Raw genomic sequence first — 22275 nt, 5'->3', positions numbered from 1 at the left:
AAGTGACCACTTATCGGGACATCCCGAACCAATTCTCCGAATGGTTCCGAGTAGCGGTAAAAGTCGACAGAGGGTTGCGGGCCAACGACATGTCAAAGCAACCAGATGGCAAACAGAGAGGCCAGCTGGACCAGGGACCACCCAGTAGACGAGAAACCACAGCACCACAGCCTACCCAGAGGCCAGTCGTCCCACAGAGCCCGCTGAGGTGCTACAGATATGGGGGGATTGGTCACCTGGTAACAGCGTGTGGAACCCCGAGGTCGAGGTCAGACCCACCGCCCAAGGCACGACCAGAACAAGGGCCCAAGCAAGCCACCAACGTGCCATGGAAAATCCCCAAGGGTCCAGAGGTCTTTGCCCACCTAACCAAAACAAGGGGGATCCCAGATGATGGAAATCAATCCCCCGAATCGTATGACAGTGAGGACGAAGGTGAAGACGACCCAATGGTGAGTGGACCCATCCACCCTTTTCTCTTCCCTATATGCCTAATGGCCCCAAAAACAGGGACCCAAGGGACTTTCCAAGCCCTAATAGATTCGGGCTGCACGAGGTGCCTGATTAACCTACCCATAGTCCTAAAATTGGGGATCTGAGTCAAAAAGCTCAACCACCCAATCCGATTTGAACAAGTTGATGGATCCCTAGTGGGGGGAACTTATGCCATACACCTGACCAAACCAGTTAAGCTGTAGCTAGCAGATCACTGGGAGATGATTCCGTTTATAATAGCCCCCAAAATGACAGATCCAGTCATACTGGGACTCTCGTGGCTAGACAAATAGGCCCCATCATCTCATTATTAAGTGAGTCTGGATCCAGGGAAGGCTTCTTGAGGAGAGGTCGAACCACTGCCTCCTTAAGAGAGGGGGGAAGACCCCCTCCTTCAACAAAGTGTTGACAATTGCCTGGATCCAGTCTCTAGTCACCTCCCTGGCAGCCGAAACCAACCAGGAGGGACAAGGATCCAATAAGCAAGTGGAGGAACCAAGTTTACCCATAATCCTGTCCACTTCTTTGACAGAAACAGGGTCAAACTCAACCCAGATATTACTCTCAAGACCTACCCTAGTCTCCCCATTGGATTCTGCCCAGTCAGAGTCCAATCCGATCTGGATCTGAGCGATTTTATCATGCAGAAACTGTACAAAATCCTCAGCTCTGCCCTGTAAAGGGTCTTTCCTCATTCCCTGATTGAGGAGGTAGCGGGTCACACGAAACAGGGCCGCTGGGTGGTTTTCTGCAGATGCAATGAGGGCGGTGAAGTAATCTCACTTTACCGCTTCCATCACCACTAGATAAGACCTAATATGGGTTCTTAACTGTGTTCGATCGGATTTCAGGACCTCCAACTCTCCTCTAGGCATCTTTTCCAATGTTTCATTTCCCAGAGCTCCATGGAAAACCAAGGAGCGACCCGGGATCTGCGTCGGGTCAGAGGCCACAAAGGTGCAATTCGGTCTAAGGCGTCGGCAGCTGCCCGTTCCCAGGATGCCACGAGAGCCTCAGCCAAATCGCAGGATTGAGAGATGGGGAATGTCCCAAGCTTCGTCAAGAACCTCTCTGGGTCCATTAGGCGCCTGGGGCGGAACCATTTTATGGGTCCCGCCTCCCAGCGGCAAGGGTTGGCAGATTGAAAGTCCAGTCTAAGAAGGGAATGGTTGGTCCATGACAGGGGGTGATGGAAAGTTCCCCCCTACCACGACCATTTATTCACTGCCCAGAGAGAAAAACCAGGTCGAGTGTGTGTCCTCCCCTATGAGTTGGGCCTTGAATAACCTGAGTCAGGTCCATGGCTGCCATGGAAGCCATGAACTCCCGGACTGTCTCAGATGACTCGCCGATCGAAGACAGATTGAAATCTCCCACAACCAAAAGGTTGGGGAGTTCAAGTGCCACTTCAGTCAAGTCATCGAGCAGTGCTGGCAGGGCTGTGACAACGTAGCTGGGAGATAGGTATGTGACCAACAAGCCCGACTGAACTCCAAGGTCCCACTTCAATAGAAGAGACTCACACCCACCTATCTGAGGGACAGTGACCTCCTTAGGACTAAGACTTTCTCTAACAACCACCGCCACCCCTCTGCCCCTTCCCTGGTGTTGCGGCTGGTGCAGCACATGAAAGCCCGGGGGGCATAAATCAGAGAGAGGGATTCCCCCCTCCTGTCCCAACCAGGTCTCCGTGATACAGGCCAGGTCCGCACCCTCTTCATCAATAAGATCTCGTATGAGGGGGGCCTTATTCACCATGGACCTGGCATTCACATACACCAGACGGAGATCACAGTCCCTCGCTCTCGCATCCCCAGGAAAGCAGGGTGAGCAGGAGGCATGGGAGCAAGTCACCACCCGAATGCATCTGGTGTGATGCTCCCAACCCCTACTTCCATTTCTTCTGCCCCATCCCACCATCACAGGTATAGAATGTCCCAGCCATCTCTGAACATCCTCTACGACTCCCAACCCTCCCAATCCGCCGGGACCATCAGAATGGCATGGCTGCTGATCCTTAAGAGACCCCCCCAGTCTCATTTTTGTTGTTAAAAACCACCCTCCTCCCAGATCCCCTTAAAATTGGATCTAAAAATCTATTTAAAAAACCCCAGATCCTCTGTTTTTTAGCATACAACCTCTCGGAGTTCCAAAACCCGTCATCAAGGGTGGCCTTCGATAGTTGAGAGGGCCAAACCTGCGAGAGAGGGGAGTCTCACAGTGCAAGGAGTTCCACAGCTGAGTACACTGTAAATAGAAGAAAAGGCTGGAGGGGATGAGAGACAATCTTCTGAAGGTGTTGGAGATGGTCATAGTAGAGGGGAAGAAGATGTTATGTAGAGCACCAACATACTAGAACAATAACTGCCCTCTCATAGCGATGAGAAATCTGAAAATTACAATTCTGTCCAGGGGGAAATAAAGGTCTTAATGGCCGCCTTCTCATGATGATCAGTCCAGAGTCCAAAAGGATTTAAGAGGAGATGGTCTGTTCCCCTACAAAATAAACGGGGGGCAAATAAGGATTCACGGTGTCAGTGTCTTCATTCCCTTCGATATCTGTGGAAGCCAGGATGGAATTAAAGGGGTAGGATGGTATATCAAAGAGCGGAGTAAGTGCTGATGGAACAACAGCTGATGGGGTAACACAGCGAGGGAGAGATATTCAGGTGGGGTTGTCAAAGCAGGGAATCATTAAATCGAGCTGAGAGGCCATACTAGGCCTAGGCCTGATGTTGGGGGGGGGAGAGGTTTATCGAAGGGGGAAATCAATCAACATCCCCTTCTTGTAGTCTTCTGCCCACTCAACCGTATTCCTCCAGACTTCTTTTTCAAAGGCCCCTCAGCCTTAGGTGACTACTAGTCCCCCTGCAGATCAGAAAAAGGGGGTATCCAGATCGCCCTAAACTTAGAGCGAATTGTGAGCCTCCTGCATCACTGACTTCTTCTATGGCAGCCTCCAGATATCTCCACCCTCCTCACTGCCACCATCATCATTGTTATCCCTACAAACGTTGAAAACGCTGCCGCAGCTGTTGCCACCTTCCAAGGCCCCAACCAGCTTCAGAGCGGCTTTCTCCAGCGATTCGAGCGCCACAGCTATTGTAATTGTCGATTAAAATGGGAGCCTTTAAATCCATTAGGCAGCAGCAATCAGGCAAGCAGGCTCCAGCCTCACCATCACTGGCGTCCTCCGCACCCCCTCCATCCATAGATCGATCGGACGGGTGATGTTTTATTTTCCAGGAAAGGGGCCATTAGATGATCTGTGGGCCCCCCAACACCTCAAAGGTGCCTATCGTATGCCTCGGCATTTTGGCGTTTAGCACGGAGCTGCCATTTTGGTCAGCTACCCGGAAGTTCTCTGGTTGGACTATTACAAATAGTAGGTTGGACTATTTCTTCTTTTTACATGAAGGCAGATGCAATGTTATAGTGTTTCCTTTATAATTGTTATTAAAGATGAATTAATAATTTTAAAATGGTTTCTTTGAATTACATCACACCAGTATTGCAGTTCAAGGAATGATGATATCATTGATGTACTTAGTTATCTAATCTGATTTATAAACCTCTCTGAGTGCAATCATGCATCTATTACATTTAGACATTTCAGTATAGCATTGCTTGCCAGTTTAATTTTAATTGAAATGTTATTTTGAATATGTGAACTTCTTTTTCAGCATTCCACTAAGTTATTCTGAAGCTTCAACAAGGATAGAACTGGATAGATTAGCAGAATATTGCACTGATGCTTCATTAGTAATGCAAGTTTTAATGCTGTTTGTGATTATTAAACTTTGTATAAATTTATTGCAGAAAACAAAAGGAAACAATAGCAAAGTATAAGACACCAGAAAGCATATTGATAACTTGCATTAAACCAATTTTCTGAATCAATGAACCCATATCTGAAATTGCTTTCCACATTAAAATGTCATTCTCTTTTTTATGCTGAATAACATTTTAGCTTAAGGGTTTACTATGCAACTTTCTGAATAAGAGGCAACCTGGTACTTAACACACAATTGCTAGGAGAGAAAGCCAGTGCAAGAATGCAAATTACATCAACTTCTGTAATGATATATAAATCAAGATACTTTGGGCAGAATACATAGGAATTACTAATGCATTCTTCCACAACCAAAATAATACCTATTGTATACACGTGGCTGTCACCAGATAGAATACACAGAAATCAATTTGACTATATATTGGACAAGAGATTTGGAAAACTGAATTATAACAATGAAGATTTATCAGAGACTAATTGTAGAATTCACAAACAGCTCATGAGAAATTTCCAAGCAAGTTATGACAAAAAATGAAGACAGTCTGTTTCCACAATTTAATCTTGAACATACAATCACCATTTTTGAAGAAAGGATTGGGAACTGTTTTGAAGTCCTGAATCTCATTAACAGAAGGAAGTGTGGAATGAAATCCTAGAAACTATTAAGGATTAATATGAAACAAGCCTGCAAAAGATCAAGAAACAGAAGAAAGAAACTGTATGTCAGAACAAATAGTGGAAATTGTCAATAACAGAACAGAAGTTAAAATCAAGAAAGACAAAGGTATCAAGAATGAATTTAATGAAGACTTTCAGACTGCTATTAGAAGAGACATGGTGCGGTATTGCAATGACATCTATAAGATATCAAATATGACAACAGACATGGAAAAACAAGGAAAGTATTCCAAACCACCAGAACACAGAAAGTTTCCAACTTCAAATTGCTATGTTATAGGATGCCAGGAGACAAGCAATAATTGATTCAAAGAAGATCAGAGATGAAGGAGAATACTGAAATTCTGTACAGTGAGGATGTTAACATCCAGGGTATATTAGGAGATATTCCCTATTTCCAAGAAGATGAACTTAGATCAGCATTCTGGTCATTGTCAAATGAGAATGTTACAGAAATTGATGAAAATCTGTAGAAATATGTAGGCATCAGAATAATCTGTAAAGATTGCAATCAAAGTATGCCAGCAAATGAAGAGTGACATGGTGGCCAAAAATTGGAAGAGGTTTATCTACATACTAATATCAAAGAAATAAGATTCAGTAACTGTCACATAATATTCTAATTCACATCTTACTAAAATGTTTAGGATCTCCCTACATGAAAAGGAAATGACAAATATTAAAGCTGGTTTTAGAAAAGGAGGAGGAACAAACAACAGTATTGCTAATGTATATTAGAGAATTTAGAAAGCCAAATAATACAAAAAGAATGTATTATTTACATATCATTTTTTTTTCCATTCAATTGTTTTCAATTCTCAAAGACTTCCTAGACATGTTTCTGCCATTTTCTTGGCAAGGATTTTCAGAAGTGGTTTGGCATTTCCTCTTTCCTTGAGTAGAAAGCAAATGACTGGCTTTGTGTCATGATCTCCCAAATTATAGTCTGATTGTATCAACAATGTCAACCTATGGAATGTCCTTAATCAAATAGGAATCTTGGGAAATTTCATTGTGATGAAAAACCTATACTTGATAGGAAGCTAAATTCTGGATAGATGATAGCAAAACAGACCAAGTCTAGGTCAGCAAGGAAGTGAGACTAGATTCTCTCCTTATTTATTTAACCTCTACCCTGAATGCCTATTGAGGCAAACTGTATTGGAACAAGACAGAGAAATAAATATCAATCATCTGTGCTATGTTCATCACATTTCTCTGAAAATACACTAATCTGTATTTTTTACTAACACAGTAAAAATAGGGCTTCAATTAAATATAAAGACCACTAAACTAATAACAACAGATATGTTGGCAACTAGCTTTGGGATTGATAATGAAACCATTGAAGTGGTGGGTAGTTTCTGCCTTTTAATATTAATTAAAAGAACAAACAGTTGAACAATTCACTTTGTAAAGTGAAGGCCTGCACAATTCTGATTTTGAAAGTATGATGTACCATGTTCTTTATATACTGCTCAAAAAAATAAAGGGAACACGAGCAGAAGACATCCGAGATCTGAATGAATGAAATAGCCTTATTAAATACTTTGTTCTTTACATACAGTAGTTTATACACTGCTCAAACAACTAAAGGGAACACAAAACTACTGTATGTAACGAACAAAGTATTTAATAAGGCTATTTCATTCCTTCAGATCTCGGATGTCTTCTGCTTGTGTTCCCTTTATTTATTTGCGCAGTGTATAATCTCTAATCCTGAAGACAACTACAATTGGTTTTTGCTATTCCAGTCAACAATGAGTCTGCTGCTACTTCTCACTGGAAGCAGGGCAGTGATGGGTTGCTACCGCTTCACCCCGGATCAGGCAAACAAGAGCCTCCGCCCAACTGCCTGGATGTCTCTGTGCATGCACAGAAGCTTCTGTGCATGTGCAGAAGCATCCTGCACACGCACCCACGAGTGAACCGGGAGTGATGGGATTTGAAACCCACTACTGAAGCAATCCTCATACAGATTTGAACTCTTGCATCTGAATTTTGAAAACTCTTTTCTCATGTGTGATTGATCAGAATCAGATAATTAAAAGAAAAATAAAGCAACAAAACATTTTATAATGCAATATACTGGTTAATAAAGGTGCAAATAAGATAGGTGTAAGAAAAGCAATAGTACCAGCAGATTTATTCAATTAAACAAGAGATTTACAAAGCTTTATAAAATGGCAAAATATTATTTCATTCCAGATGCATGTTGTGCTTTGCAGTAATACATTGCCAGAGTTGTTTTATACTTAAGATCCATAGTAAATAAGACTGCAATACCAATTAAACTAATTAAGTGACTTAAATATATATATAGGTTAATTAAAATAGTAGCTTTGGCTAAGCAGTAATCATCTAAACCAAGACACCTCTAGGTTTAGAAAATACTTTTGATTTAACAATAGCTTAAGTTTAACAGAAAAGGCTATTCCTTCTGCATCACTTAAATTTCTCAAAAGTATATAATCTGTCAATTGATTGTGATGACTGTACTCATAACATTGTGACGAATTGTCACACATACTACTATATCTAGAAACTCAATATACTATATATTTATGTGCAAATAAAACAGTCTAGCAATAAATGTACACATTTTGTGTAAATTGTGATTTTTTTATACTATTAAGTATACATTTGCTAATTAATTAACAAAAATTCTAATAAGGAAATTGACTTTTTTTCAGATTTAGATATATACATATTTACATAAAATACATTAGAGGAGTTGCAGAATTGGTTATTTTGTGGCAAACCTTTAAATTTCATTTTTACAAAAAACTGGAAGGGATCAAAGCTAGCCTATGAAGCATAATATGATTTTTACTAGACATAATCTATGGTCAGTGATGACACTTTAGCTGCTATGAGTGTAAAAAATGAACATAGGTATTCATTTTTTACTGATTATTTATAAATCATTCCCCCCCGCCCCCCAAAAATGATTGTGATATACTTTGGCTCCTTTTCAATAAATATCCAATAACAAATAAAAAGAAACATAGCAACGTAAGTAGAATATCAACTGTACTATAGTCAGATGGCTATTTACAATCTTCCTAAATGCCAAGGATCACTGAAATAAAATAGTTTTAAATAGTTGCAGGTCTGGAATGTAAGGACATTTGAGGAATAAACAAATCTCTGGAATAATCATGTTCTACAATGTTAGAGCCAATATGAAAAAGTCTTGTCCCCTGGCCTCATTCTTCTTACCTTACGTGTTGGAAAATACCCCCAAATGAATGGGCAGAACCATGCTTGCAACTCTATATTGGTAGTGTACAATATTACTTTGTTTTATCCCATTTGGTTTTTAATAATACTGAATCTGATTTGGCAGTGTTCCTAGAATTGCAGCTGTTATTAGAACAGCAGATTAAAAACTATTGCTGAGGCTTTTCCAGGCACTACCTGGAACAATAAGGTAATGAGCTCAATTTAACAGCCTCGCGGCACCAATTACAGACCTGTTAAAATTGGCATGTGACATGGCCTAGCTGTTACTTATAAAATTAAGGCAGGATGAAGCCTTCCAGTATCCCACATTGAAACATTCAAGTGATTCAACTGTTTAAATACCATAATCACTGATAGGAACTATCAATTCAGGTAGAAACAAAACCTCTGGAAAATGATGCTTCTTACTTGCAACCCTTTCAATGTAGTCATATTATACCTGATCGTAGTGAAATTGAATGTTGCTAAGATATCTAATTCATGTCTGAATAAAAGCCATCTATCAGAATAACAAACACTGTTTCTATCCCTTGGCTATGTCAGAACCCTTACTGAAAAGGATCTAAACAATCTATTTCTTTTGGTACTCCAAATCCCCATTATTTTCTCAAAACATTTTGTAAAAAAGGAAGGATCGATATTGGGAAAAAAAGTCAGATATGGATGGACTGAGATATTACTTCTTCAGGAGAATATACACTACTGCCTTTTTCAGCATTATATTGTTTCCTAATGAAATATTAATCCGTTTTATAAATCCCATAACTGATTAAGGGAACCCAAAAAGCTGTGGATTTAGCCTTTAGAGAGTGGAGTTTCCACTTTAAGACCCCTATACATTTCTTCAAGACTCCCCAAGGTAGAATAAATAAATCCAGATTATATCAGAAGATGCCTCCCTATTCTTCCCAAACCAGAATAAAAATGATTACCTTTTTTACAAATAATCCCATAATATATCCTGACCAGTGGTGGGTTGCTCCCGGTTCGCACCGGTTCTTGTGAACCATTGGCGAAAATTTGGCCAAGGTCACAGAACCAGTAACAGTAGTCAGCTGGCCACACCCCCGAACCAGTTTTCCTGGTCCGCCTGGTCCGCCATGTTCGCTTGCCCTGTCCGCCATGCTTGTTGCCGCCATGTTCTTCATGCACGCGCATCCCATTGCCTTGCAAGTCCAATGGGATGCACATGCACGAGAAACATGGCGGCAAGAGCAGCAGCTTTTTCTGCTGGTATGTTTTGGCGGCCTGCAGAGAAAGCGGCTGCCAAAGAAGCCTTTTCAGAGCCTTTTTTGCCTGCTGCTTTCCAGCAGTTGCCGCTGGCTGGAGGCTGCCCAAAACTACAGTTAACTTGCCTTCTGGACTGTGGACCAGCCGTGGAAGGTAAGCACCCTAAACAATGAGGCGGTGGGGGGAGGAAGGTGGGCAAGCGCGCCTGGCCACAGGGATTTCCAGGTCGCCCCTCTACTTCTTCCGCTGTTGTGACTCCGACCCCCGCGTCTGTCTTATTGGAGGGAGAAGACTCCGAAAGTGAAGGAGAGGAGTTGGCAAGGCCTCCCTCTCCAGGACCTCCTCTCTGGCAATGCCTCAGGTGTCTCCCGAAGGAGAAGAGATAGGCCAGGAGCCAGGCATCTCTGAGCAGCCACAGTTAGACAGCGACGGAGATAAGTCTTGGCTGGATCCCCGCCAGTGTCGGAAAGACAAGCACATGCAGCAGAGAAGGAGGCGTGCCAGAGATTAAGCTGAGTCACTGGACCACACCCCAGAGGGGCTAAAAGGGGGTGTGGTGGCCATTCAGGCTTTGTGACAGACAAAACTGAACAGCTAGCAAGTCATACTGTGTCTCTGGAACTTCATTATCTGCCTTCCTTGGATTTATTATGGACTGGACTTGACAATTCTTTGGCTTTGTGAATTTATTTTGGTTTATCTGACTGAGTAGGAACACCTCCCTCTGTGAGTAAAGTTTTTGGCAAGCAGCTACTGAGTTGCTGCCAATTCTGTTATCGAAGGAAATTGTCTGCAAGTTTATTTTAACTCCTGGCTGACTGTGTGCGTGTGTGAGACGGGGAGAGAACACCCGCACCACTGATGCCTACAGCGGCAAAAACCACACAGGAAAAGTCCCTGGGACTTCTGGGATTCCCTTCCACCGCTGCCGCTTTGCCCCCCCCCACCCCCAGTTGACAATCTCAGTTTGGATTGTCAGAGACATTTAAAAGAAAAAAACTTTAAAAGAAAAAAGTTTTTTTCTTATAAATGGCTCTCACGAACCAAGCTGAGTTGCCTGATCGGCAGAGGGTTTTTAAAAAACCCTCTGCCAATCAGGCAACTCAGCTTGGATCATCAGAGCCACTTAAAAGAAAAAAAAACTTTTTTTCTTTTAAATGCCTCTCATGATCCAAGCTCTGACGATCCCAGCTCAGTGATCAGGCAACTCAGCTGGAATCGTCAGAGCCTTTCGAAAGCATTTTTTTACAACCTTTTCCCCGAAGAGGTTGTCGAAAAAATGGTTTTAAAAGTTTTTTAAAAATGGCCACACCCACCCAGTCACATTACCCCCCACCACCACCAAGCCATGCCCACAGAACCAAGCCATGCCCACAGAATCTAAAAAAAAAAATAGATTTCACCACTGAGGGTGGGAGAGAGAGAGTGAAAGAAAGAAAGTGAGGGAGAGAAAAAGAGACAAAGAAAATGAGAGAAAGAGAAAAAAAAGAAAGAAGAAGGGAGAGACAAGAAAGAAAGAGAAAGATACAAAGAAAGAAAGAGAAAGAAGGAAAGGAAGGGAGAGAGGGAAAAAAGAGAATGAAAGAAAAAGAGACATAGAAAAAACAAAGAAAGAGAAAGGAAGGAAGGAAGGAAGGAAGGAAGGAAGGAAGGAAGGAAGGAAGGAAGGGAGAGACAGAAAGAGAGAGAGAAAGAGAGAAAGAAAGAAGGAAGAAGGAAGGGAGAGGGAAAAAAGAATGAAAGAAAAAGAGACAGAAAAGCAAAGAAAGAGAAAGAAAGGAAGGAAGGGAGAGACAAAGAAAGAGAGAGCGAGAGAGAGAGAGAGAGAGAGAAGGAAAGAGGAAGGGAGAGAAGGAAAAAAAGAATGAAAGAAAAAGACATAAAAAAACAAAGAAAGAGAAAAAAGGAAGGAAGGGAGAGACAAAGAAAGAAAGAAGAGAAAGAAAAGGAAAGAGGAAGGGAGAGAGAGAGAAAAGAAAAAATAAAAGAAAGAAAGAAAAAAGAAAGAGAAAAAAAGAAAGGAAGGAAGGGAGAGAGAGACAAGAAAGAGAGAAAGAAGGAAGGAAGAGAGAGGGAGGGAAAGAGAGAGAAAGAAAGGAAAGAAGGAAGGAAGGAAGGAAGGAAGGAAGGAAGGAAGGAAGGAAGGAAGGAAGGAAGGAAGGAAGGAAGGAAGGAACACAAACCCTGGCACTAGACGTGGCTTCAGAAGACGCTTTGAAAGAGGACAGCAATCTAGGGCTGGAAGGGATCTTAGAGGCCATCTAGTCCAACCCCTGTTCCAGCAGGAAACCTTACTGGATTATTTTGGTGCCTCTAACAGAGAGGAAAATTGTCAGAAAGGAGAAGGACAATTTTACTAGGACAAGGCTGTGATGCAGAGAAAGGCAAAGATAGTCCTTGATTTATGACCAGAATTGAGCCCCAAATTTTGGTTGCTAAGCAAGAGTGTTGTTAAATGAGTTTCACCACATTTTACTCAATCCATGATCTCTCCTGGCTCTAACAGTCATGTGCAGGCTAGGGAAGTAAATCTTAAGGCGTGTGTAATGTTCTAAATATACAGAAGTTATAGTTAAATATGTGGCAGAAAGTGGACTCTGGGTGTCTTTTTCCAAATGTAGTAAGTGAGGTTGAATATGTATAGTTTTAGAAGAGGTGTGTGTGTGTGTATGTGTACACACACATACAGTATATACGGTATAGTAAATAATATATCTTTTTGTGTGCCTATACTATACTATGTAATATGTATGTATACATATGGCATATGTACATAGGATTAAATAGTATATTTTGGATGTTCAGTAGTAGTAAATAAATAGTCAGGGAAACTGTATCTCGTTGAGGCCTTTGAGTTGAGGAGAGGCCAGGCACCCTAACCATAACCCTTGACATGAGTGACGTTAAGCTGGCCACGCCTACCCAGTCACATGACCACCAAGCCACGCCCAGACATGTGACCACCAAGCCACGCCCAGACATGTGACCAAGTCACGCCCACACAGTCACATGACCACCAAGCCACAGAACCAGTAGTAAAAAAATTTAGAACCCACCCCTGATCCTGACAGCCTGCCACACTTTATCCTATGTATCCTTTCCTAAGTATCAGAGTTATCTTAAATAGGGTTACTAGTCAGGAGTCCACAGTTTACAAACATGGGGAGAAAAGATGCTTCACTATGCTTATCATCTTTGGATACGCTTGATGGTGAGTTCATACTAAATTGAAGTCATATTCACTTTTAATTTTAGGCCATCATCGTTTCTGGCTCTTTTTAGCAGCTTAATCTCATATAGCTCTTTAATAAATAAGGAGCTGCTTCAGAATGCCAACTGTGAAGAGGCCATATGAAAGCAATCTCATTCCGTGACCTCTGATTCAGAACTCAACCCAGTATAAAATGGAATTGCTTACCAAATTGTCCTGAAAAAATCCCCAAGCATGTTTTGAAAATCTTCCCTGTCTATCATGCATCTTGTTCAGACCTATCCCAAGAAATTTTGCAGTTCAAGATGCCAAAAATGTGCCACAAGAAAGTGACATTATCATAGTGAAAAACATATACTAATGTTCTCCATACCCAAGTGACAAACCCAAGGGACACTTACTCTAAAGTAAAGATTACATTAGACATGTTTTGGTGTTCAGTGTGTAAGTCATAGCTGCTATTATTTGTGACAAGTCCAGTTGTCATGGAGACCATGAAATTATAATTCACTATGTATTCAGAGCATGGAGATTTAAATTCCCCACGACCAGGCAGGCCTTGGGGGTTCTCATATCTGTCCTGAATGGATTCCCAGGAATTCATGAAGGACAGCTGTTGGGCAGCTAGTTAGTCAGTAGCTCTGTACCATTCCCAGGTTATCCATGGCTCAACTTAATACACAAGCAGTCACAATTATAGTCCGCTGCAGTGCTACTAGTAATAATAAATGGTTCGTCATCAACTACAGAAATTCACTCTTCCAGCTCTTGACATCTTCTGTTGAAGATCTGAAGCACAGAAGGGCAGATTTTTGATTGGGTCCCATTGCCATTGCTGCCCAATCAGGCCTCAGTAATATATGCTAATATGCCCACTCAGCCCCTGCCACATTGTGGCACATTATGATCTTTTCACAGAGACTTGACTCTTACCAGTAGTGGTGTGAATACAAGTCCTGACAATTCAGCCCACAGCAGGAGTCACTGGCATAGCAGAACAGACATATATCCCCCCCTTTATCTTGTAAAATATTACCCAATGTGCCTTCCTATAGTATCTTCTGCCCATCAAAATCACAATTCCAGTTTTGCTCCCAGCATCCTAGCTCAGTCTGTTTCCTCACTCTCTAACAAATGGAAATGGTGACATTTCTCTGACATACTTTCTCTTCCAAAATTCTATCCATATCCAGGATTTTCCTCACTACTAAGCTATCCAATTTTCATCATTCCCTCTTCTATAAAATTAATTCCACACTTTCTCAAATTCCTTAATGCAAAAACTTTCCCCCAAAAGAGAACGAAATCAACAGCTGGGGAGCCAAGACACTATCTTTTTAAAAAATAACAATTAATAAACTTAAACTCAACAAAAATGCTACATTACATATCAAATTATTATTAATTTAATTATTTTAACTTTTATATTGCATGTGATTTTAATTCTCGACTGTTCACCGCCCTGAGTCCCTTCGGGGAGAATGGCGGGATTTAAATTTGAAAAATAAATAAATAAAAAAAATAAATATCTATGAATAATTCCATATGATGCAAAATGCACTCTCCTCACTTTTTCTCACAAAACAGATACTTTGGAGAGAATGTTTTTAATCAATATAATATTCAGATGAAACTATTTCTTAAATGACAAGGCTACAATTAATTTCATTTAGTATGTTACTGCTTGTGAGGAGAACATGTACACAGTGATCAGTGATGCTTAATATTTCTTGCCTGGTTTAACAGATTTCCTGCTTTCGGGTTACACTGTAAAAATCTAGTAGCAGGAATCAGACTTCCTGTTCTTAGCCAAGTAGCTTACAAAATGTAGCAACTGTGTATGAACATTTCACACCAGACATTTTTTCCCTGATAAAGTTGCTTAGATATTTTTCACACCACTTAGGAGAAAAAGTGATCCTAATTTTTCAACATTATATGTTTTATAATGTGATATCTATTTCTTAGAATGGCACAACATGGGAAGATAGGAATACTAGCAACATAATAGTTACTAGATTTCTTTTCTTCAGCCATTACCTTCTTTTCCTTATTTTTATCTCTATTTGCCCACAAATAGAATGGAAAATTTCAAGAGAGCACTTGAACTCAGATTTTATTACATTGACCTGAATCCATTAGAATGCCTGTATGATTCCAATCATAAGCAATGGCTGAGTGTGATACACAGGAGTATTAGCAATAAACATTGTCTTGGCTCTTTTGTTTCCTTAAATAGAATGAAATAGGTTCACATTCATGGAACACATTGTAGGATGAGAGCCTTTTTCTTGTATTCAGGATGGAATTTTCATTAACAGAATATATAAGACAGTTATAAATTTTCAGAGATCTCTTTGGCTGCTATGGATGCTGTAGACCGGGGTGTCAAACTTGTGTCATCATGGCGGTGTCATGTGACATATCATGACTTTTTCCCCCTTCGCTAAACTGGGCGTAGGCGTGGCTAGTGCTTGACACATCTGGCCCGTGGGCTGGGAGTTTCACACTCCTGCTGCAGACAATTACAAAACACCAGAACTGTTGTCTATCTCAGTTTATATTTGCATTTCAGCTGATAATCTTCCAAACAAGCTAACCACCATATTGATTTTGTAAAGAAATTCTTGGGATTTCTGTTGTACATAGGATTTGTTCTTGGAAATAAATATGAAGCTTAAAGATGATTTATTTTGTATCATGCTAACTTTCACTTTAACATTGTTTAATAAAATAATCTAAAATCAAATCAAATGTTGTATGAGGACTGCCAGGTACTAAAGGATTTGGCAGTTAATCACTGACAGTTCACATTTAAATTTATTCTTTATCTTTAAAAGCACATGCATATTTTTATACTAGATGTGCTTTACATGAATATGACAAATATGTGACAAAAAAACAGAAACATTTTTGTTGTCATTCTTTAAGGTTCAGGAAGATTCTAAAAAGATTTTCAGAATACTCAAAGGAACTAGGGTATAAAAATATTTAACTAGGATACATTTAGAAATTCTGATTGTTCAAATTCCATTTTGCTTGGAAGGATTCAGATTGCTGACCTATAAAGGTCACCCATATGAAAATAATGGGAACTTAGATATAGTTTGTGCATAACTCTACAGTTCTTAACTTGTTTCCTCATGAGTCCTCCAAAAATTAAATGCTTCTCCGACAATGTTTAGAATACATTAACAGGCTTGTCATAATTTGAATAATAGCTTGTAATTTGACAGACAGCCAGGACATTAGAATCATTGTTAAAAGTAGTATTTCTTTCAAAATGATGGTATAACATTTTATCTTTCTTTTAAAAAAATAAAGAGAGATAGAGAGGGAGAGGGAGGGAGAGAAAGAGATAGCAGGAGTTTATTCTTTGTCTGAAAATATTTCAGATCCCTAGGAATTTTATAATTTGAACTGCTTGACAGAAAGATCTTTGCAGAATAAAGGAATGCTCAGATTCTGTTGTTTCATTAGTAGAGATACATATGTTCTTTTGAAAAAGAATTGTTTTCACATTTATAATGAATCATCAAGGACAGTACCCATGCAGCATTAAGATATGGATTTATTTGCAGCCTTGTCTTTTACATTAACATGCATTTAATGTGTATTCAGTTTGCATCTTTACTGCTGTAACAATTCTGAATTCAACATAGTTGCACAAACGAGGTTATTATTCATTCAGACGAGGCCCTACTGAATTCATTCAGACATAACCCCACACAAAAGTATATATAAGATTACGGCTTTATATATTTTGTTATTTATGATTTTGGATATTTTTGGTATATATTAGTTAATTTCACATTTGTAATTAAAATTTCAGCTGTATTTTTTAATTTTTATTTATTTGTATCCCACCTTTATTATCTTAGAAATATTCAAAGCAGTGAACATATCCAACACAACTTTGTCTCCTGTGCAATGATTAAGATTTATATCTAGGACTGCAGAGACCCATGTTCTAGTCTTAGCCATGGAAGCATACTGGGCCAGATACTTTCTTTCATTCCAACCCACCACTCAAAATTGTTGGCATTGGGGAGGAGAAAGGATGAAAAAAGAATACAATGTATGCTCCTTTGAGGAAAAGTGTGATATAAGTCTATAACATAAGAAATAAAATGCACCATAGTCAAAAAATAACCATGGGATACTTCACAGGGACATTCAACAATTTGTCATTCTACCTTTTCAAATGTTTAGTTGGTTTTAATTGATTTGCATAATGTTGCAGTGGTCACAGTTATATTAGGCAAATATTTTCAGAAAATTATGCTAAGGATCAGTAATCAGGTCTTTGCTTTTCATTTAGATTGTATTTCTTTATTAATGCAATTAAAGACATCACTGATGAATATCAATTGGAGTTTTAGAATGATATTCAGTAATTGGTTTGAATTTCATTTTGTCTACTGCAGAACAAAAAACTGTTCCATTAGATCCCAGATTCCCTGTGTTGCAAAATGAGTACTCAACTCTGTAACATTTCTTGACGGTCTGCTGATTTTGTACCTTATATTACTAGACACTAGGCTCAAATTAGAATGTTATTATGTTTTTGCTCAGAAAGTATCTTTTTTATGTAATTAAACAATTGTAGAAAACATATCATTACAATACCAAACCCAATGCTCTTCTTTATGAAACAGAAATTAAATCAAAATCTTTGTTTCCTTGTTTCCAACTAGAAAGATGTTGTGGTAAGAAATAATGTTTTCAAACCTCAATTGGGGGGAGTCTAATATTGTGTAATTGTATACTGGTGCAATTGATTGATTGATTATGTGCTGTCAAGTTGGTGTTGTCTTTTAGTGAATTCATAGGCCTTCCAAAGATACATCTGTTGCCACTTCAAATGAGTCCATTCACCTTTCTGTTGGTTGTCTTCTGTTTCCTTCTATTTTTCTCAACATTATATCCTTCTCTAAAAAGCTAGGGTTTGACATAATGTGTCTAAAGTAACATAATTTGACACTGGTCATTTATATCTTCAGTAAAAACATGTGACTAATTTCTTCAATGACTTTTTTTTTCTTGGTTCTCCATGGTATTCTCAGAACGTTTTGCAAATATATTTTTGGAAAACATTTATATTGGATGGGGAAGTCTGGTTTCAAGCCTAGGACACAAGGTTTTTTTTAATCTACTTCTGGTAAACAATCTCATACAGGTGTTCTTGATATACACTCACACTTAAGCCCAAAATTTCTATTGCTAAGCAAGATGGTTATTGTTGTTTTTTTCATTTTACAACCATTCTTGCCACAATTGTTAAGTGAATTACTGCAATTGTTTAATTAGAACAACAGTTGTTAAGTGAATCTGGCTTCCCCATTTGACTTTGCTAATCAGAAGGTTGAAAAAGGGGATCACATAATCACAATGGGACACTGCAATCATCATAAATACATGCCAGTTGCTAAGCTTCTGAACTTTGATCATGTGACCCATGGGGATGCTGCAACAGTCCTATGTGTGAAAAATGGTAATAAGGCAGTTTTTTCATTGCCATTTTAATTTAGAACGAATGAATGGTTCTAAGCAAGGATTACCTGTGATTATACATTTCATTCTGAAAAGAAATATATTGTGGGCAGGGGTGAAATGCTCCCGGTTCGGGCCGGATCGCCTGATCCGGTAGCAATGGAGGTGGGTGGTTCGGAGAACCAGTAGCAAAAATCCCTGCCCCCCCCGGCCCAGCTGAGCCGCACAATCATCAGAGGCTTCTTTTTTAATTTTTAAAAGCATTTTTTCTACAACTTCTTCGGCCGAAAAAATGCTTTTAAAAGTAAAAAAAAAATCCTTTGATGATCGCGCAGCTCAGCTGGGATTGTCAAATACTTTTAAAAGCCTCTGATAATCCCAGCTGAGTTGCCTGATCAGCAGAGGCTTTTTTTTCTTTTAAATGCCTCTGACGATCCAAACTGAGTTGCCTCATCGGCAGAGGCTTTTAAAAGAAAAAAAGTCTGGGATCGTCAGAGCCTTTTGAAAGCATTTTTTTACAACCTCTTCACCGAACCATTTGTAGAAAAAATGGTTTTAAAAGTAAAAAAAATTTTGGTCACGCCCACCCAGTCACATTACCCCCCCAAGCCACGCCCACAGAACTGGTAGTAACAAATTTTAGATTTCACCACTGATTGTGGGATGCTTTCCAAGTCTGCAGTTTTGACTCATATTATATTTCGGAAAAGTAATTTACTAATTTAAAAGTAATAAAACTAATTTAATATTAGTTTTAAACTCCCCCTAAGAAAGTTTCAATGCTTTTTGCATTGTGAAACCAGTAATTCAGTAATTCAAACAAATAGTACTAAGAAAAAAATATGGTGCATCTGATTAATTTTTTTTCTTTGTCTTTTAACAAAGCTAGTGTTACAATTCATTTTTGATAGTTATAATTTACCAAATAGCATTGATGAATTTAGTGCATTTACATTTTAGTATTTAGTATAGTATTTACTAGCATACTAGTATTTAATATTTAGCATAGTATTTAGTATACATTTACATTTAGATATATGTTGACGTATAAAAGATACATAAGTATTTTCTGGCATGAGTTGTATAGTGAAAGACCTTGCCAGTAGTTTACAAAAAACAAACAAACAAAAAGTTAAGAGTCTTTTTTATATTCTTTTGTTCCTTTCATTATCCATCCCTGTGTTATTTCTAAAACATGTCTGTTAGGTTTTTTTTTTACACTTTTTCTCTGTGTGGTTCTATGCTTCTATTCCTTTTTTTTAATTCTAAGTAAAATAAATAAAGAAATAAGCAAGAAAATTTGTGTGAGAAATTAGTGCACTAGTTTGGTAATTTGTAGGTTAGTCAGTGCTTCAGATTCAAAGTCAAAATGTTATCTGTGCACACAGGATGTGATCACTGCAACTGTCTACAACTCTGTAAATCAAGCCTGTATTTTTTCAACTGCGTGGGGAAAAGTCATAATCTCTGGAAATTTTGCGTATTTTGACGTACCTCTTCACATACAAAGCACTTCCTAGCAATTTGCACATTATCTAGCATTTATTTTACTCAGTATAGGTATATGTGCCGACTATTAGGCAGCATACCTTTGGTCCATCTTTAATAGTATAGAGAAGTTTGTACTTAACTGCTTCTTCTCATGAAGTTTTAAATAGTCAAATTGATATTTTATCTGCATGTGATGTTCTTATTTGACAGCTGGTTAGATATCTCTCTCACTTTACATTCTAATCAGTTCTCAAATGTATTTTCTTATTGAAATTTGCTTTATAGCGAAGGTTGTTGAGTCCGTGGTGGTGCAACAGCTCCCACAGTTCCTGGAGGAAACGGAGTTCCTAGAACCGTATCAATCGGGGTTCCAGCGTGGGCACAGCACGGAAACGGCATTGGTTGCTCTGGTGAATGATCTCTGGCGGGCCCGGGATAGAGGTTGTTTCTCCATCCTGGTCCTACTTGACCTCTCAGTGGCTTTCAATACCATCAACCATGGTATCTTACTGGAGCGACTTGGGGGGTTCGGGGTAGGAAGCACTGTCTTACAGTGGTTCTCCTCCTACCTCTCAGGTCACTCACAGTTTGTATGGGTGGGGGCAGAGGTCCACCCCAAGGCCCCTAACCTGTTTGGTGCCTCAGGGGTCGGCTCTCTCCCCCCTACTCTTTAACAACTATATGTTAAAGCCGCTGGGTGAGATCATTCGTGGTTTCAGGGTGAGGTATCATCAATATGCTGATGATACTCAGCTATACATCGCCATCCCGGACCACCCTGGGGATGCCCTTTCCGTGATGTCCCGATGCCTGGAGGCGGTACAGGCCTGGATGGGTAGGAACAGGCTCAGACTTAACCCCTCCAAGACTGAGTGGCTGTGGATGCTGGCACCTCGTGTTCTAGAGGTCCCATCACTTTTGATGGGGGGGGAGGTACTGGCTCCCGTTGAAAGGGCCCGCAACTCGGGTGTCCTCCTGGATTCCCGGCTGTCACTGGAAGGCCATCTGACCATCTGACCAGGGGGGCTTTCGCGCAGGTTCGCCTGGTGCGCCAGTTGCGCCCTATCCTAGACCGAGATGTCCTTTGCACGGTCACTCATGCCCCGGTTACTTCTCGCTTGGATCACTGAAACTCCCTCTTCATGGGGCTGCCCTTGAGATGCACCCAGAGGCTCCAGCTGGTCCAGAATGCGGCCACATGGGTTGTTACAGGAGCTCCCTGTTACTCCCACGTAACACCTCTCTTACACAAGTTGCATGGTTACCATTGGTCCTCCGAATCCGCTTCAAGGTGCTGGTACTTACCTATAAAGTCCTACATGGCTTAGGTCCGGGGTATTTGCAGGACCATCTCCTGCCCGCCTCCCACCGTCCAGTCCGCTCACACAGGGCTGACCTCCTTAGGGTACCGTCAACCAGACAATGTTGGCTGGTGACGTCCAGGGGTAGAGCATTCTCTGTAGGCGCTCCTGCCCTTTGGAATGAGTTACCCACCGAGCTCCAGACGGCCCCTGATCTCCGCTCCTTCCATCAAGGCCTAAAGACTTGGCTGTTTCAACAGCTGATTCTGATTCTGGAGTTTTATTATTTATTTGTCCCTGTTTTAATTGGTTTTAATTAGGATTTTCTTTTATTATTGTATGTTTTTTAACTTGTGTTCGCCGCCCTGAGTCCTTTGGGAGAAGGGTGGCATATAAATATTTGTAAATAAAATAAATAAATAAAATAAATTGTATTTGTCATTTTATTATACAAATTGGTTTTCTATTACAATAGTGCATTATTTCTCAGCCTATACTACTATCGTATGAGTTCCAGAAATGGCACAACAACTTTAAAAAGCAGCTTCTAGCTGCAGAAAAGATGGCCCATGCCAGTTCCAGTGACTCCTTCTACACCCTGTATTCAAATTTTTCGTACTTCTATTTTATGCATGCATGTATTCTCTGATTCTCTTATTACTACCATAACTATAAATTCTGTTGGCATTTCTCTAGGCCAGAGGTCCCCAACCTGTGGGTTGTGATCCACTAGTGGGCCATAGGGAATTTGCAACTGGGGCATGGAAATGGCCAGGGAGTGCACTCACACGTGCATCCTCACTTGTGTGAGCAGCAGGCAAGTGTGCATACCAGAGGTGGGTTTCAGCAGGTTCTGACCAGTAACTGGTAGCAGAAATTTTGAATAGTTCGGAGAACCAGTAGTAAAAATTCTGACTGTCTATTCTCTGTCTCCCAAGTCCCAGCTGATTGGGAAGAAATTGGGATTTTGCAGTAACCTTCCCCTGGATTAGAGAGAGAATGGAGATTTTACAGTATCCTTCCCCTGGAGTGGGGTGGGAATGGAGATTTTAGAGTATCTTTCTCCTGTCATGCTCACCAAGCCACGCCTACCAAGCCATGCCATGCCCACCAAACATACCCACAGAACCAGTAGTAAAAATTTTTGAAATCACCACTGGTGCACACACTCCATTTGCATGAGCGGTAGGCACACACACTTGCTGGCCATTTGCATGCTGAAATATTTGGGAACTCTGCTCTAATTTCTTCAAGGCATATAGTGTTATTTCTTTTAGTTGATACTTCGAAGGAAAGCATTTCTCCTTTGATTTCAAAAATCTGGATCCAATAATCAT

The 22275-nt window shown here is 40.1% G+C and overlaps 1 protein-coding gene across 1 annotated transcript in view; it reads right to left on the bottom strand.

Annotated features, from left to right (window-relative positions):
• CADM2 (cell adhesion molecule 2) overlaps positions 1-22275 on the bottom strand; it is a 354125-nt gene that overhangs the window by 143000 nt on the left and 188850 nt on the right. The window lies entirely within an intron of this gene.

The sequence above is a fragment of the Pituophis catenifer genome, unplaced genomic scaffold (genome assembly GCF_029215685.1).
Source record: "Pituophis catenifer annectens isolate HBS135680 unplaced genomic scaffold, rPitCat1.0.hap2 SCAF_4, whole genome shotgun sequence".
NCBI classification, from domain to species: Eukaryota; Metazoa; Chordata; class Lepidosauria; order Squamata; family Colubridae; genus Pituophis; species Pituophis catenifer.
This window is presented reverse-complemented; position numbering and strand designations above follow the sequence as displayed.